This window comes from Coregonus clupeaformis, chromosome 10, assembly GCF_020615455.1.
Source record: "Coregonus clupeaformis isolate EN_2021a chromosome 10, ASM2061545v1, whole genome shotgun sequence".
Classification (NCBI taxonomy): Eukaryota; Metazoa; Chordata; class Actinopteri; order Salmoniformes; family Salmonidae; genus Coregonus; species Coregonus clupeaformis.
The window spans coordinates 3,476,643-3,495,714 of NC_059201.1; the positions used below are offsets into that span (position 1 = coordinate 3,476,643).

At 39.8% G+C, this 19,072-nt stretch overlaps 1 protein-coding gene across 2 annotated transcripts in view; it reads left to right on the forward strand.

Annotated features, from left to right (window-relative positions):
- Positions 1-423: 423 nt before the first annotated feature.
- LOC121574704 (dystroglycan-like) overlaps positions 424-19,072 on the forward strand; it is a 96,432-nt gene continuing 77,783 nt past the window's right edge. The window contains exon 1 of one of the 2 annotated variants that reach the window (XM_041887247.2): positions 424-976. The gene's annotated coding sequence lies outside the window, so the exon portion shown is untranslated. Of the gene's footprint in view, positions 977-1,062; positions 1,224-19,072 lie in introns of those variants that run through there. The other variant, XM_041887246.2, reaches the window with a different exon arrangement.

The following is a 19,072-nucleotide window of genomic DNA, read 5'->3' on the forward strand; positions in this document are numbered from 1 at the left end:
CTGTACTGTACAACAATATGTACAGTACAACAAACATTGTATATTAACATGTTGTTACATAGTCACATACTTGGGTTCTTAATAGTGCCAATTGTTGTCAAAAGGGCTTGGTAAATACATTTGATTGATTGATCGGTTGACTGATTGGATGTAATTGAATGGAATCTTCTATTGTATTCTATTCTATTCCATTCTATTCAATCCTATTATATTCTAGGCTAATCATGTTCATGTGTGTGGGTCACTGTGGTAACGGTCTGAAATACTATGCATATTTCTCAATGATTATTTTCCACTACACTGCTGTTTAACGTCAGACTGAGTTTGAGAACGGTGGAAATAAGGTGGAGAGCCAATTTGGGGGCGGAGTAATTCTAGGAGCTGCCTCCCTCCCACTCAGGCTAGTGGAGTGGAGCGGAATTCATTCCTAAAGGGATGGCTCTGGCTCCTCGGACACAGCTCAAAGACGAAGCTAGCAGACATTTGTGTGCGTCTCAGGGAAAGAGAGAGCGAGAGAGAAAGAGAGGGAGAGCGCTGGCTAAATGAGTGTAGACCTCTCTAGCTGATCCGGGAGGTTGTTTTGCCACTTAGCCCGTCATGTGATTGCCCTGGGCTTGCTATCCTTCGGTTTTTCTTTTTTGTTAACTTGATTTCCAGGAGCAGCCTATCTACCACTGCAGGGAAGCCAAGTTGGCTAGGACTTGTAATCAAATACCGGTGGTGCGGTTTTTTTTTTTGTAGGATAGGCTAAGGCTTCTTCGTTCCAAAAGGGTGGTGGACCCGACACAAGCTTCCTGTGGAGACTGTCACCACCATCTAGCAAAGAAGGCAACAGAGGACCACCTTTATACTTGTTGGAGACGTCCAGAGAAGGAGTGCCTCTCGCTACGCCTGGGTCGTTGCCGCTGGTTCTCGTTTTCAATCCCTCTACAAAGAAGAGGATTTCAAGGAATATAATATATGCACAGATGAAATGGTCAGTCCCCCGATATAACGGCTTCATATTTCAAAAATCTCTGCTCCTGTCTTCTATGTGGCGTTCATGTTTCGTGGATCTACTGCTCTAGTCTGCGGCTCCGCCAGTGAAAGTGTTGGGTTTGAGGAGAGGGAGAGTCTCCCTTCTGTGGATACAAGTGTGAGGGGACGGCAAGTCAACACACGATTTTGCTTTTGAGATACACATTCAGCTAATCAAACTATGTGAATTTGGTGAATGTAATCGGGTAAGTGTATATACGTGTAGCTAATTCGTGCCATTAGCTACATAACGGCAAACTTGGCCAAGCCATAGCCAGAGATCTGTCTGTAGCTGTCTCTAGCATTGGGCTGAGGTGGGTCCTCCGCGGTAGGTAGCTAATATTTCTCTTCTGCCTGCTTCTTAGCTAGCTTCTGTTTCGGACCTCACTAGCTTCTATTTCGGACCTTACTGTTTTGCCCTTTTGCAGCTGCTGGTGTTAGTCACGTCGCTGCTGGCGGTTTCCTGGCGTTCAAACTGGGCTGAAAACAGGTGCATTGCAAGGAGATATGTGGTGACTGTTCGAGACGGTATGCGCTAACGTAGTTAGCTAATAACATCGGTTGACTATTTATTTAACCGATTATCGTGGGGTTTCGTGGGCAATTGGTTAGCTAATGTGTTACTACAGTTATATTGGGTATCCCACTTAATTACTAGGAATGTACAGTGAGATTTGCGAGGTGAAGTTATGGCTAGCGATATAACTTTGTTATTTCATCATTATTGCATTGCTACTTTTCATGGCCTGCCTTGGAAATTCACATTTACATTTGAGTCATTTAGCAGACGCTCTTATCCAGAGCTACTTACAGTTAGTGAGTGAATACATTTTTCATACTGGCCCCCCGTGGGAAACGAACCCATAACCCTGGCGTTGCAAGCGCCATGCTCTACCAACTGAGCTACAGGAGAAATGTTGTCAGGTTTGTTGTTGTTTAAACTTAGCTTACTATACAGTCTAATAGTTTATTGGATCATATTACAGTAACCACACCTTATGTATTGTTACATTGGATTGTCTGAGTAGACGGTACTTATTTTTCCTCTTCTTCTTAATCTAAAATATAGATGGGGTTTTGATGAATAAATCCTACTAGTTGATCTTATTCTACCCAATGTTATTACACTATAGCCACCGATTTGCTCAAAACATGATTAGGTAGCTAGATCCAATTCCACATTATGGCAGGCTAGCTGCGCCAGTAGCTATTTATTGAAGGTAGGTTACAGCTATTAGTTTTCGGTGCGTGTGCGCACATGTGCTGTTCTTGCTTTGAGCGAGAACAGTGGGGGTCCAACTTGGTTAGGTTGTATCAAAAAAATGAGGGAGGATACATTGGATTATGTGCATCACCGCTCTGTGACATCATACTGCAATCTTACAATGGAACGCAATTATCTCCATCATGCTACTGTTTGGTTCACATCAAACATAACACAGGGCTTGGTTCAATGATAAAAGTGTGTTATAATGTTACCGGGGATGTTTTTTAATATTTTACTCACGTCCCCTTCTCCATGGAGACGTTTGAAACCTTCCACCTCGGGGGGGGATATCGCTAATCTCTGTAAGGACCCTAAAGCAAAAAGCTTTCTCTCCGTGTGAGGACAGACAACCGTATGGCAGGGAAACATTTATGGAGGCTACGACAGAACCACCACACGACACTTTCATTCTTTAGAAACCCCCTTTGGGTTCAGTATGTTTCTGTGATCCTTTTTTAAAATATTTTCTTGATAACATCACCCTTGTATTTTTTGTTGTCTTTCGAGGCATTTGTGTGTGAGTCTAGGGTATTTTTAGGTGACCTATCCAAGTGTTTTTCCCCGAGGTGCACTAAAACACTTAGGAATAGCAATTGATTTGTTTTGTTTTTTAGTGCAAACGCACCCAATAGAGCATTGTATGTTTGTTTATTGTTCTGATTCACTGGGGGGTGTTTGTCCAAAATTATTCAAAGCCTATTTAGTCATAGATACTGCTTGCCTGTTAGGAGTGGCATTGCATTCTGAAGCTTAAGCTGTTTCTAATGAAGCAATAGGGCTCAAGGGTGTGTGGTATAGGGCCAAAATACCACCGCTAAGGGATGTTCGTAAGCACGACACAACGCGGAGTGCCTGGATACAGCCCTAAGCTGTTGTATATTGGTCAAATACCACAAACCACCAAGGTGCCTTATTGCTATTATAAACTGCTTACCAACGTAACTAGAGCAGTAAAAATAAATGTTTTGTCATACCCGTGGTATACAGACTGATATACCACATCCATGGCTGTCAGCCAATCAGCATTCAGGGCTTGAACCACCCACTTTATAATAATGAACAACAACAGTGACATATTGATTAGCCTCTGCCAAATCCCCAACAACCAGATGTTCCGGTTTTCAGGGGAAATGGAAAGAGAGCTTGTGACTTGACTTCCGCTTTTGGACGTTAACAAGGTGACACCACAGATGATCCATTATATTAACCAGATACTCTAGTGGCCACTCTAACAATTCAAATGAATGTCTTAAAAAATTGAAGGCAGCAGGATAGGAGGCAAGATCAGGTGGGACCATTCTAGCCAATGAGAGGGCAGATACGTGGCCCTGTGTAGCTCAGTTGGTAGAGCATGGCATTTGCAACGCCAAGGTTGTGGGTTCGATTCCCATGGGGGGCTAGTATGAAAAATGTATGCACTCACTAACTGTAAGTGGCTCTGGATAAGAGCGTCTGCTAAACGACTACAATGTAGCTACGTGTGTGACAACAGGTACAACAGTTTCCACTAGTTACTACAGCCACACAGTCAAAATTGGCAACGTATCGTCAAAATTCAAGAAAACAAAACATTTGACTTTTTGGTCTTAATTTAAGGTTAGGGTTAGGCATAAGGTTAGCAGTGTGGTTGAGGTTAGGGTTAGGCATAAGGTTAGCAGTGTGGTTGAGGTTAGAGTTAGGTTTAAAATCACATTTTAAGAAGATACATTGTAGAAATAGGCGGGGTTTATGAATTTGTGGCTGTGGTAACTAGTGACGACCAGGCACAATTCCGATATCAAGTGTTCTTTCTCCAAGTTTCCGGGATGTCACATGTCCTACTTATGTCAGTACACCCGTAACATCCTAATAATTACAAATATTATATCAAATAAGCCACACGTAGCAAATAAGCCATACAGTGGGGGAAAAAAGTATTTAGTCAGCCACCAATTGTGCAAGTTCTCCCACTTAAAAAGATGAGAGAGGCCTGTAATTTTCATCATAGGTACACGTCAACTATGACAGACAAAATTAGGAAAAAAAATCCAGAAAATCACATTGTAGGATTTTTAATGAATTTATTTGCAAATTATGGTGGAAAATAAGTATTTGGTCAATAACAAAAGTTTCTCAATACTTTGTTATATACCCTTTGTTGGCAATGACACAGGTCAAACGTTTTCTGTAAGTCTTCACAAGGTTTTCACACACTGTTGCTGGTATTTTGGCCCATTCCTCCATGCAGATCTCCTCTAGAGCAGTGATGTTTTGGGGCTGTCGCTGGGCAACACAGACTTTCAACTCACTCCAAAGATTTTCTATGGGGTTGAGATCTGGAGACTGGCTAGGCCACTCCAGGACCTTGAAATGCTTCATACGAAGCCACTCCTTCGTTGCCCGGGCGGTGTGTTTGGGATCATTATCATGCTGAAAGACCCAGCCACGTTTCATCTTCAATGCCCTTGCTGATTTTCACTCAAAATCTCACGATACGTGGCCCCATTCTTTCTTTCCTTTACACGGATCAGTCGTCCTGGTCCCTTTGCAGAAAAACAGCCCCAAAGCATGATGTTTCCACCCCCATGCTTCACAGTAGATATGGTGTTCTTTGGATGCAACTCAGCATTCTTTGTCCTCCAAACACGACGAGTTGAGTTTTTACCAAAAAGTTATATTTTGGTTTCATCTGACCATATGACATTCTCCCAATCCTCTTCTGGATCATCCAAATGCACTCTAGCAAACTTCAGATGGGCCTGGACATGTACTGGCTTAAGCAGGGGGACACGTCTGGCACTGCTTATGGTAGGCTTTGTTACTTTGGTCCCAGCTCTCTGCAGGTCATTCACTAGGTCCCCCCGTGTGGTTCTGGGATTTTTGCTCACCGTTCTTGTGATTATTTTGACCCCACGGGGTGAGATCTTGCGTGGAGCCCCAGATCGAGGGAGATTATCAGTGGTCTTGTATGTCTTCCATTTCCTAATAATTGCTCCCACAGTTGATTTCTTCAAACCAAGCTGCTTACCTATTGCAGATTCAGTCTTCCCAGCCTGGTGCAGGTCTACAATTTTGTTTCTGGTGTCCTTTGACAGCTCTTTGGTCTTGGCCATAGTGGAGTTTGGAGTGTGACTGTTTGAGGTTGTGGACAGGTGTCTTTTATACTGATAACAAGTTCAAACAGGTGCCATTAATACAGGTAACGAGTGGAGGACAGAGGAGCCTCTTAAAGAAGAAGTTACAGGTCTGTGAGAGCCAGAAATCTTGCTTGTTTGTAGGTGACCAAATACTTATTTTCCACCATAATTTGCAAATAAATTCATAAAAAATCCTACAATGTGATTTTCTGGATTTGTTTTTCTCAATTTGTCTGTCATAGTTGACGTGTACCTATGATGAAAATTACAGGCCTCTCTCATCTTTTTAAGTGGGAGAACTTGCACAATTGGTGGTTGACTAAATACTTTTTTTCCCCACTGTACATTTGTTTTGTTAACCAAATTCGACACTCTCATTTACATTTTAGTCATTTAGCAGACGCTCTTATCCAGAGCCACTTACAGTTAGTGAGTGCATACATTTTTCATACTGGCCCCCCCCGTGGGAAACGAACCCACAACCCTGGCGTTGCAAGCGCCATGCTCTACCAACTGAGCTACATTGACCTCCATACAAAAACTCCATAGAAAAAATGTCACCTGCTGGAGAAGACAGATTTTGGTCCCAGTTATCCTTCTCGCTTCTCCTCTTCCTCTCTGGCGACACTTCAGTCTGAACTCCTCCTCCACATTTACTGGATTGGTTGAACAGTGCAGAAGAGAAACTCCCTCCGACAGTTTTTTTTCTCTTATCGTCAAGACCAGTATTTATGGGATCTATTTTCAGCCGTTTATTTTACGCCTGCTACATTAGGTTACATATTGAGAGACAAGGTTTATACAATTATGTCCTCTTGTCCTATTTTCAAATGGGTTGTTTTTTAAATTGGTTTGTGGCTCTCCACTTTCGGTGGTTTTACATCTGGAAACAAGATAATATATTTTGTTTGATTCGGCTTGGCCATTCATTTCTGTGCCTTCACTATTTGATAACACACCATTGCTGTAGTGCCTCAGAGTCTGCTCTGTATTTAAATAATCAATGGGAAGTGCTTTTAGGAGTGTCTTGGAATGCCTTCTGGACACTGAAAAACAATGTCCGAGTCCCAAACGGCATCCTATTCTCTTTACAGTGCACTACATTTGACCGGAGCCCATAGGGGGGCAAAGTAGTGCACTATGTAGGGAATAGGGTGCCGTTTGGACAGCAGTAAATGTCTCACTTGCACACAGCATACAGATTAGTAATATAGTAGTACCACCTCTCCATGACTCTAATACATCATGTAGTAATATAGTAGTACCACCTCTCCATGACCCTAATACATCATGTAGTAATATAGTAGTACCACCTCTCCATGACTCTAATACATCATGTAGTAATATAGTAGTACCACCTCTCCATGACCCTAATACATCATGTAGTAATATAGTAGTACCACCTCTCCATGACCCTAATACATCATGTAGTAATATAGTAGTACCACCTCTCCATGACCCTAATACATCATGTAGTAATATAGTAGTACCACCTCTCCATGACTCTAATACATCATGTAGTAATATAGTAGTAACACCTCTCCATGACTCTAATACATCATGTAGTAATATAGTAGTACCACCTCTCCATGACCCTAATACATCATGTAGTAATATAGTAGTACCACCTCTCCATGACTCTAATACATCATGTAGTAATATAGTAGTACCACCTCTCCATGACCCTAATACATCATGTAGTAATATAGTAGTACCACCCTCTCCATGACCCTAATACATCATGTAGTAATATAGTAGTACCACCTCTCCATGACCCTAATACATCATGTAGTAATATAGTAGTACCACCTCTCCTTGACCCTAATACATCATGTAGTAATATAGTAGTACCACCTCTCCATGACCCTAATACATCATGTAGTAATATAGTAGTACCACCTCTCCATGACCCTAATACATCATGTAGTAATATAGTAGTACCACCTCTCCATGACCCTAATACATCATGTAGTAATATAGTAGTACCACCTCTCCGTGACCCTAATACATCATGTAGTAATATAGTAGTACCACCTCTCCATGACCCTAATACATCATGTAGTAATATAGTAGTACCACCTCTCCATGACCCTAATACATCATGTAGTAATATAGTAGTACCACCTCTCCATGACCCTAATACATCATGTAGTAATATAGTAGTACCACCTCTCCATGACCCTAATACATCATGTAGTAATATAGTAGTACCACCTCTCCATGACTCTAATACATCATGTAGTAATATAGTAGTACCACCTCTCCATGACCCTAATACATCATGTAGTAATATAGTAGTACCACCTCTCCATGACCCTAATACATCATGTAGTAATATAGTAGTACCACCTCTCCATGACCCTAATACATCATGTAGTAATATAGTAGTACCAGCTCTCCATGACCCTAATACATCATGTAGTAATATAGTAGTACCACCTCTCCATGACCCTAATACATTATGTAGTAATATAGTAGTACCACCTCTCCATGACCCTAATACATTATGTAGTAATATAGTAGTACCACCTCTCCATGACCCTAATACATCATGTAGTAATATAGTAGTACCACCTCTCCATGACCCTAATACATCATGTAGTAATATAGTAGTACCACCTCTCCATGACCCTAATACATCATGTAGTAATATAGTAGTACCACCTCTCCATGACCCTAATACATCATGTAGTAATATAGTAGTACCACCTCTCCATGACCCTAATACATCATGTAGTAATATAGTAGTACCACCTCTCCATGACTAATACATCATGTAGTAATATAGTAGTACCACCTCTCCATGACCCTAATACATCATGTAGTAATATAGTAGTACCACCTCTCCATGACCCTAATACATCATGTAGTAATATAGTAGTACCACCTCTCCATGACCCTAATACATCATGTAGTAATATAGTAGTACCACCTCTCCATGACCCTAATACATCATGTAGTAATATAGTAGTACCACCTCTCCATGACCCTAATACATCATGTAGTAATATAGTAGTACCACCTCTCCATGACCCTAATACATCATGTAGTAATATAGTAGTACCACCTCTCCATGACCCTAATACATAATGTAGTAATATAGTACCACCTCTCCATGACTATAATACATCATGTAGTAATATAGTAGTACCACCTCTCCATGACTATAATACATCATGTAGTAATATAGTAGTACCACCTCTCCATGACCCTAATACATCATGTAGTAATATAGTAGTACCACCTCTCCATGACCCTAATACATCATGTAGTAATATAGTAGTACCACCTCTCCATGACCCTAATACATCATGTAGTAATATAGTAGTACCACCTCTCCATGACCCTAATACATCATGTAGTAATATAGTAGTACCACCTCTCCATGACCCTAATACATCATGTAGTAATATAGTAGTACCACCTCTCCATGACCCTAATACATCATGTAGTAATATAGTAGTACCACCTCTCCATGACCCTAATACATCATGTAGTAATATAGTAGTACCACCTCTCCATGACCCTAATACATCATGTAGTAATATAGTAGTACCACCTCTCCATGACCCTAATACATCATGTAGTAATATAGTAGTACCACCTCTCCATGACCCTAATACATCATGTAGTAATATAGTAGTACCACCTCTCCATGACCCTAATACATCATGTAGTAATATAGTAGTACCACCTCTCCATGACCCTAATACATCATGTAGTAATATAGTACTACCACCTCTCCATGACCCTAATACATCATGTAGTAATATAGTAGTACCACCTCTCCTTGACCCTAATACATCATGTAGTAATATAGTAGTACCACCTCTCCATGACCCTAATACATCATGTAGTAATATAGTAGTACCACCTCTCCATGACCCTAATACATCATGTAGTAATATAGTAGTACCACCTCTCCTTGACCCTAATACATCATGTAGTAATATAGTAGTACCACCTCTCCATGACCCTAATACATCATGTAGTAATATAGTAGTACCACCTCTCCATGACCCTAATACATCATGTAGTAATATAGTAGTACCACCTCTCCATGACCCTAATACATCATGTAGTAATATAGTAGTACCACCTCTCCATGACTCTAATACATCATGTAGTAATATAGTAGTACCACCTCTCCATGACTCTAATACATCATGTATAGTAGTACCACCTCTCCATGACCCTAATACATCATGTAGTAATATAGTAGTACCACCTCTCCATGACTCTAATACATCATGTAGTAATATAGTAGTACCACCTCTCCATGACCCTAATACATCATGTAGTAATATAGTAGTACCACCTCTCCATGACCCTAATACATCATGTAGTAATATAGTAGTACCACCTCTCCATGACCCTAATACATCATGTAGTAATATAGTAGTACCACCTCTCCATGACCCTAATACATCATGTAGTAATATAGTAGTACCACCTCTCCATGACTCTAATACATCATGTAGTAATATAGTAGTACCACCTCTCCATGACCCTAATACATCATGTAGTAATATAGTAGTACCACCTCTCCATGACCCTAATACATCATGTAGTAATATAGTAGTACTACCTCTCCATGACCCTAATACATCATGTAGTAATATAGTAGTACCACCTCTCCATGACCCTAATACATCATGTAGTAATATAGTAGTACCACCTCTCCCATGACTAATACATCATGTAGTAATATAGTAGTACTACCTCTCCATGACCCTAATACATCATGTAGTAATATAGTAGTACCACCTCTCCATGACCCTAATACATCATGTAGTAATATAGTAGTACCACCTCTCCATGACTAATCACATCATGTAGTAATATAGTAGTACTACCTCTCCATGACCCTAATACATCATGTAGTAATATAGTAGTACCACCTCTCCATGACCCTAATACATCATGTAGTAATATAGTAGTACCACCTCTCCATGACCCTAATACATCATGTAGTAATATAGTAGTACCACCTCTCCATGACCCTAATACATCATGTAGTAATATAGTAGTACCACCTCTCCGTGACCCTAATACATCATGTAGTAATATAGTATTACCACCTCTCCATGACTCTAATACATCATGTAGTAACATAGTAGTACCACCTCTCCATGACCCTAATACATCATGTAGTAATATAGTAGTACCACCTTCTCCATGACCCTAATACATCATGTAGTAATATAGTAGTACCACCTCTCCATGACCCTAATACATCATGTAGTAATATAGTAGTACCACCTCTCCATGACCCTAATACATCATGTAGTAATATAGTAGTACCACCTCTCCATGACCCTAATACATCATGTAGTAATATAGTAGTACCACCTCTCCATGACCCTAATACGTCATGTAGTAATATAGTAGTACCACCTCTCCATGACCCTAATACATCATGTAGTAATATAGTAGTACCACCTCTCCATGACCCTAATACATCATGTAGTAATATAGTAGTACCACATATCCATGACCCTAATACATAATGTAGTAATATAGTAGTACCACCTCTCCATGACCCTAATACATCATGTAGTAATATAGTAGTACCACCTCTCCATGACTCTAATACATCATGTAGTAATATAGTAGTACCACCTCTCCATGACCCTAATACATCATGTAGTAATATAGTAGTATCACCTCTCCATGACCCTAATACATCATGTAGTAATATAGTAGTACCACCTCTCCATGACCCTAATACATCATATAGTAATATAGTAGTACCACCTCTCCATGACCCTAATACATCATGTAGTAATATAGTAGTACCACCTCTCCATGACCCTAATACATCATGTAGTAATATAGTAGTACCACCTCTCCATGACCCTAATACATCATGTAGTAATATAGTAGTACCACCTCTCCATGACCCTAATACATCATGTAGTAATATAGTAGTACCACCTCTCCATGACTCTAATACATCATGTAGTAATATAGTATTACCACCTCTCCATGACTCTAATACATCATGTAGTAATATAGTAGTACCACCTCTCCATGACCCTAATACATCATGTAGTAATATAGTAGTACCACCTCTCCATGACCCTAATACATCATGTAGTAATATAGTAGTACCACCTCTCCATGACCCTAATACATCATGTAGTAATATAGTAGTACCACCTCTCCATGACTCTAATACATCATGTAGTAATATAGTAGTACCACCTCTCCATGACTCTAATACATCATGTAGTAATATAGTAGTACCACCTCTCCATGACCCTAATACATCATGTAGTAATATAGTAGTACCACCTCTCCATGACTCTAATACATCATGTAGTAATATAGTAGTACCACCTCTCCATGACCCTAATACATCATGTAGTAATATAGTAGTACTACCTCTCCATGACCCTAATACATCATGTAGTAATATAGTAGTACCACCTCTCCATGACCCTAATACATCATGTAGTAATATAGTAGTACCACCTCTCCATGACCCTAATACATCATGTAGTAATATAGTAGTACTACCTCTCCATGACCCTAATACATCATGTAGTAATATAGTAGTACCACCTCTCCATGACCCTAATACATCATGTAGTAATATAGTAGTACCACCTCTCCATGACCCTAATACATCATGTAGTAATATAGTAGTACCACCTCTCCATGACCCTAATACATCATGTAGTAATATAGTATTACCACCTCTCCATGACCCTAATACATCATGTAGTAATATAGTAGTACCACCTCTCCATGACCCTAATACATCATGTAGTAATATAGTAGTACCACCTCTCCATGACCCTAATACATCATGTAGTAATATAGTAGTACCACCTCTCCATGACCCCTAATACATCATGTAGTAATATAGTAGTACCACCTCTCCATGACCCTAATACATCATGTAGTAATATAGTAGTACCACCTCTCCATGACCCTAATACATCATGTAGTAATATAGTAGTACCACCTCTCCATGACCCTAATACATCATGTAGTAATATAGTAGTACCACCTCTCCATGACCCTAATACATCATGTAGTAATATAGTAGTACCACCTCTCCATGACCCTAATACATCATGTAGTAATATAGTAGTACCACCTCTCCGTGACCCTAATACATCATGTAGTAATATAGTAGTACCACCTCTCCATGACCCTAATACATCATGTAGTAATATAGTAGTACCACCTCTCCATGACCCTAATACATCATGTAGTAATATAGTAGTACCACCTCTCCATGACCCTAATACATCATGTAGTAATATAGTAGTACCACCTCTCCATGACCCTAATACATCATGTAGTAATATAGTAGTACCACCTCTCCATGACCCTAATACATCATGTAGTAATATAGTAGTACCACCTCTCCATGACTAATACATCATGTAGTAATATAGTAGTACCACCTCTCCATGACCCTAATACATCATGTAGTAATATAGTAGTACCACCTCTCCATGACCCTAATACATCATGTAGTAATATAGTAGTACCACCTCTCCATGACCCTAATACATCATGTAGTAATATAGTAGTACCACCTCTCCATGACCCTAATACATCATGTAGTAATATAGTAGTACCACCTCTCCATGACCCTAATACATCATGTAGTAATATAGTAGTACCACCTCTCCATGACCCTAATACATCATGTAGTAATATAGTAGTACCACCTCTCCATGACCCTAATACATAATGTAGTAATATAGTACCACCTCTCCATGACTATAATACATCATGTAGTAATATAGTAGTACCACCTCTCCATGACTATAATACATCATGTAGTAATATAGTAGTACCACCTCTCCATGACCCTAATACATCATGTAGTAATATAGTAGTACCACCTCTCCATGACCCTAATACATCATGTAGTAATATAGTAGTACCACCTCTCCATGACCCTAATACATCATGTAGTAATATAGTAGTACCACCTCTCCATGACCCTAATACATCATGTAGTAATATAGTAGTACCACCTCTCCATGACCCTAATACATCATGTAGTAATATAGTAGTACCACCTCTCCATGACCCTAATACATCATGTAGTAATATAGTAGTACCACCTCTCCATGACCCTAATACATCATGTAGTAATATAGTAGTACCACCTCTCCATGACCCTAATACATCATGTAGTAATATAGTAGTACCACCTCTCCATGACCCTAATACATCATGTAGTAATATAGTAGTACCACCTCTCCATGACCCTAATACATCATGTAGTAATATAGTAGTACCACCTCTCCATGACCCTAATACATCATGTAGTAATATAGTACTACCACCTCTCCATGACCCTAATACATCATGTAGTAATATAGTAGTACCACCTCTCCTTGACCCTAATACATCATGTAGTAATATAGTAGTACCACCTCTCCATGACCCTAATACATCATGTAGTAATATAGTAGTACCACCTCTCCATGACCCTAATACATCATGTAGTAATATAGTAGTACCACCTCTCCTTGACCCTAATACATCATGTAGTAATATAGTAGTACCACCTCTCCATGACCCTAATACATCATGTAGTAATATAGTAGTACCACCTCTCCATGACCCTAATACATCATGTAGTAATATAGTAGTACCACCTCTCCATGACCCTAATACATCATGTAGTAATATAGTAGTACCACCTCTCCATGACTCTAATACATCATGTAGTAATATAGTAGTACCACCTCTCCATGACTCTAATACATCATGTATAGTAGTACCACCTCTCCATGACCCTAATACATCATGTAGTAATATAGTAGTACCACCTCTCCATGACTCTAATACATCATGTAGTAATATAGTAGTACCACCTCTCCATGACCCTAATACATCATGTAGTAATATAGTAGTACCACCTCTCCATGACCCTAATACATCATGTAGTAATATAGTAGTACCACCTCTCCATGACCCTAATACATCATGTAGTAATATAGTAGTACCACCTCTCCATGACCCTAATACATCATGTAGTAATATAGTAGTACCACCTCTCCATGACTCTAATACATCATGTAGTAATATAGTAGTACCACCTCTCCATGACCCTAATACATCATGTAGTAACATAGTAGTACCACCTCTCCATGACCCTAATACATCATGTAGTAATATAGTAGTACTACCTCTCCATGACCCTAATACATCATGTAGTAATATAGTAGTACCACCTCTCCATGACCCTAATACATCATGTAGTAATATAGTAGTACCACCTCTCCATGACTAATACATCATGTAGTAATATAGTAGTACTACCTCTCCATGACCCTAATACATCATGTAGTAATATAGTAGTACCACCTCTCCATGACCCTAATACATCATGTAGTAATATAGTAGTACCACCTCTCCATGACTAATACATCATGTAGTAATATAGTAGTACTACCTCTCCATGACCCTAATACATCATGTAGTAATATAGTAGTACCACCTCTCCATGACCCTAATACATCATGTAGTAATATAGTAGTACCACCTCTCCATGACCCTAATACATCATGTAGTAATATAGTAGTACCACCTCTCCATGACCCTAATACATCATGTAGTAATATAGTAGTACCACCTCTCCGTGACCCTAATACATCATGTAGTAATATAGTATTACCACCTCTCCATGACTCTAATACATCATGTAGTAATATAGTAGTACCACCTCTCCATGACCCTAATACATCATGTAGTAATATAGTAGTACCACCTCTCCATGACCCTAATACATCATGTAGTAATATAGTAGTACCACCTCTCCATGACCCTAATACATCATGTAGTAATATAGTAGTACCACCTCTCCATGACCCTAATACATCATGTAGTAATATAGTAGTACCACCTCTCTCATGACCCTAATACATCATGTAGTAATATAGTAGTACCACCTCTCCATGACCCTAATACGTCATGTAGTAATATAGTAGTACCACCTCTCCATGACCCTAATACATCATGTAGTAATATAGTAGTACCACCTCTCCATGACCCTAATACATCATGTAGTAATATAGTAGTACCACATATCCATGACCCTAATACATAATGTAGTAATATAGTAGTACCACCTCTCCATGACCCTAATACATCATGTAGTAATATAGTAGTACCACCTCTCCATGACTCTAATACATCATGTAGTAATATAGTAGTACCACCTCTCCATGACCCTAATACATCATGTAGTAATATAGTAGTATCACCTCTCCATGACCCTAATACATCATGTAGTAATATAGTAGTACCACCTCTCCATGACCCTAATACATCATATAGTAATATAGTAGTACCACCTCTCCATGACCCTAATACATCATGTAGTAATATAGTAGTACCACCTCTCCATGACCCTAATACATCATGTAGTAATATAGTAGTACCACCTCTCCATGACCCTAATACATCATGTAGTAATATAGTAGTACCACCTCTCCATGACCCTAATACATCATGTAGTAATATAGTAGTACCACCTCTCCATGACTCTAATACATCATGTAGTAATATAGTATTACCACCTCTCCATGACTCTAATACATCATGTAGTAATATAGTAGTACCACCTCTCCATGACCCTAATACATCATGTAGTAATATAGTAGTACCACCTCTCCATGACCCTAATACATCATGTAGTAATATAGTAGTACCACCTCTCCATGACCCTAATACATCATGTAGTAATATAGTAGTACCACCTCTCCATGACTCTAATACATCATGTAGTAATATAGTAGTACCACCTCTCCATGACTCTAATACATCATGTAGTAATATAGTAGTACCACCTCTCCATGACCCTAATACATCATGTAGTAATATAGTAGTACCACCTCTCCATGACTCTAATACATCATGTAGTAATATAGTAGTACCACCTCTCCATGACCCTAATACATCATGTAGTAATATAGTAGTACTACCTCTCCATGACCCTAATACATCATGTAGTAATATAGTAGTACCACCTCTCCATGACCCTAATACATCATGTAGTAATATAGTAGTACCACCTCTCCATGACCTAATACATCATGTAGTAATATAGTAGTACTACCTCTCCATGACCCTAATACATCATGTAGTAATATAGTAGTACCACCTCTCCATGACCCTAATACATCATGTAGTAATATAGTAGTACCACCTCTCCATGACCCTAATACATCATGTAGTAATATAGTAGTACCACCTCTCCATGACCCTAATACATCATGTAGTAATATAGTATTACCACCTCTCCATGACCCTAATACATCATGTAGTAATATAGTAGTACCACCTCTCCATGACCCTAATACATCATGTAGTAATATAGTAGTACCACCTCTCCATGACCCTAATACATCATGTAGTAATATAGTAGTACCACCTCTCCATGACCCTAATACATCATGTAGTAATATAGTAGTACCACCTCTCCATGACCTAATACATCATGTAGTAATATAGTAGTACCACCTCTCCGTGACCCTAATACATCATGTAGTAATATAGTAGTACCACCTCTCCGTGACCCTAATACATCATGTAGTAATATAGTAGTACCACCTCTCCATGACCCTAATACATCATGTAGTAATATAGTAGTACCACCTCTCCATGACCCTAATACATCATGTAGTAATATAGTAGTACCACCTCTCCATGACCCTAATACATCATGTAGTAATATAGTAGTACCACCTCTCCATGACCCTAATACATCATGTAGTAATATAGTAGTACCACCTCTCCATGACCCTAATACATCATGTAGTAATATAGTAGTACCACCTCTCCGTGACCCTAATACATCATGTAGTAATATAGTAGTACCACCTCTCCATGACCCTAATACATCATGTAGTAATATAGTAGTACCACCTCTCCATGACCCTAATACATCATGTAGTAATATAGTAGTACCACCTCTCCATGACCCTAATACATCATGTAGTAATATAGTAGTACCACCTCTCCATGACCCTAATACATCATGTAGTAATATAGTAGTACCACCTCTCCATGACCCTAATACATCATGTAGTAATATAGTAGTACCACCTCTCCATGACTCTAATACATCATGTAGTAATATAATATAGTAGTACCACCTCTCCATGACCCTAATACATCATGTAGTAATATAGTAGTACCACCTCTCCATGACCCTAATACATCATGTATAGTAGTACCACCTCTCCATGACACATATCTACTCTGTGAAGTCCATGTGTGCAATAACTCAATTCACCTTTGCACTCCTTCTAAACAATTAAAAACTTTAGCAAAGGGTAAAGTCTACAAAACATAGTCCACTCTGTTCGTAACAGATTGTAGTTTTGGGAACAGAAAACTGTATTGAGATCAATTGTTTCATTGATAAGAACATTTGCAAAGTATCGGCCAAAATCCATCTTGTTCCATCTTCTCCCACTGCCGGACACTTGGCTTCCTCTCACTACCATATTTGGGAGTGAGTGGACCTGCCAAGCGGATGCGTCACATTCATACATCCTGTGAAATATCTGTCTCATTGTTCTATTTGCGGTAACAGTCTTCCTGTTTATCTCCCTGTGAGCAGTAGCAGCAGTCTTCCTGTTTATCTCCCTGTGAGCAGTAGCAGCAGTCTTCCTGTTTATCTCCCTGTGAGCAGTAGCAGCAGTCTTCCTGTTTATCTCCCTGTGAGCAGTAGCAGCAGTCTTCCTGTTTATCTCCCTGTGAGCAGTAGCAGCAGTCTTCCTGTTTATCTCCCTGTGAGCAGTAGCAGCAGTCTTCCTGTTTATCTCCCTGTGAGCAGTAGCAGCAGTCTTCCTGTTTATCTCCCTGTGAGCAGTAGCAGCAGTCTTCCTGTTTATCTCCCTGTGAGCAGTAGCAGCAGTCTTCCTGTTTATCTCCTGTGAGCAGTAGCAGCAGTCTTCCTGTTTATCTCCCTGTGAGCAGTAGCAGCAGTCTTCCTGTTTATCTCCCTGTGAGCAGTAGTAGCAGTCTTCCTGTTTATCTCCCTGTGAGCAGTAGCAGCAGTCTTCCTGTTTATCTCCCTGTGAGCAGTAGCAGCAGTCTTCCTGTTTATCTCCCTGTGAGCAGTAGCAGCAGTCTTCCTGTTTATCTCCCTGTGAGCAGTAGCAGCAGTCTTCCTGTTTATCTCCCTGTGAGCAGTAGCAGCAGTCTTCCTGTTTATCTCACTGTGAGCAGTAGCAGCAGTCTTCCTGTTTATCTCCCTGTGAGCAGTAGCAGCAGTCTTCCTGTTTATCTCCCTGTGAGCAGTAGCAGCAGTCTTCCTGTTTATCTCCCTGTGAGCAGTAGCAGCAGTCTTCCTGTTTATCTCCCTGTGAGCAGTAGCAGCAGTCTTCCTGTTTATCTCCCTGTGAGCAGTAGCAGCAGTCTTCCTGTTTATCTCCCTGTGAGCAGTTGTAGCAGTCTTCCTGTTTATCTCCCTGTGAGCAGTAGCAGCAGTCTTCCTGTTTATCTCCCTGTGAGCAGTAGCAGCAGTCTTCCTGTTTATCTCCCTGTGAGCAGTAGCAGCAGTCTTCCTGTTTATCTCCCTGTGAGCAGTAGCAGCAGTCTTCCTGTTTATCTCCCTGTGAGCAGTAGCAGCAGTCTTCCTGTTTATCTCCCTGTGAGCAGTAGCAGCAGTCTTCCTGTTTAT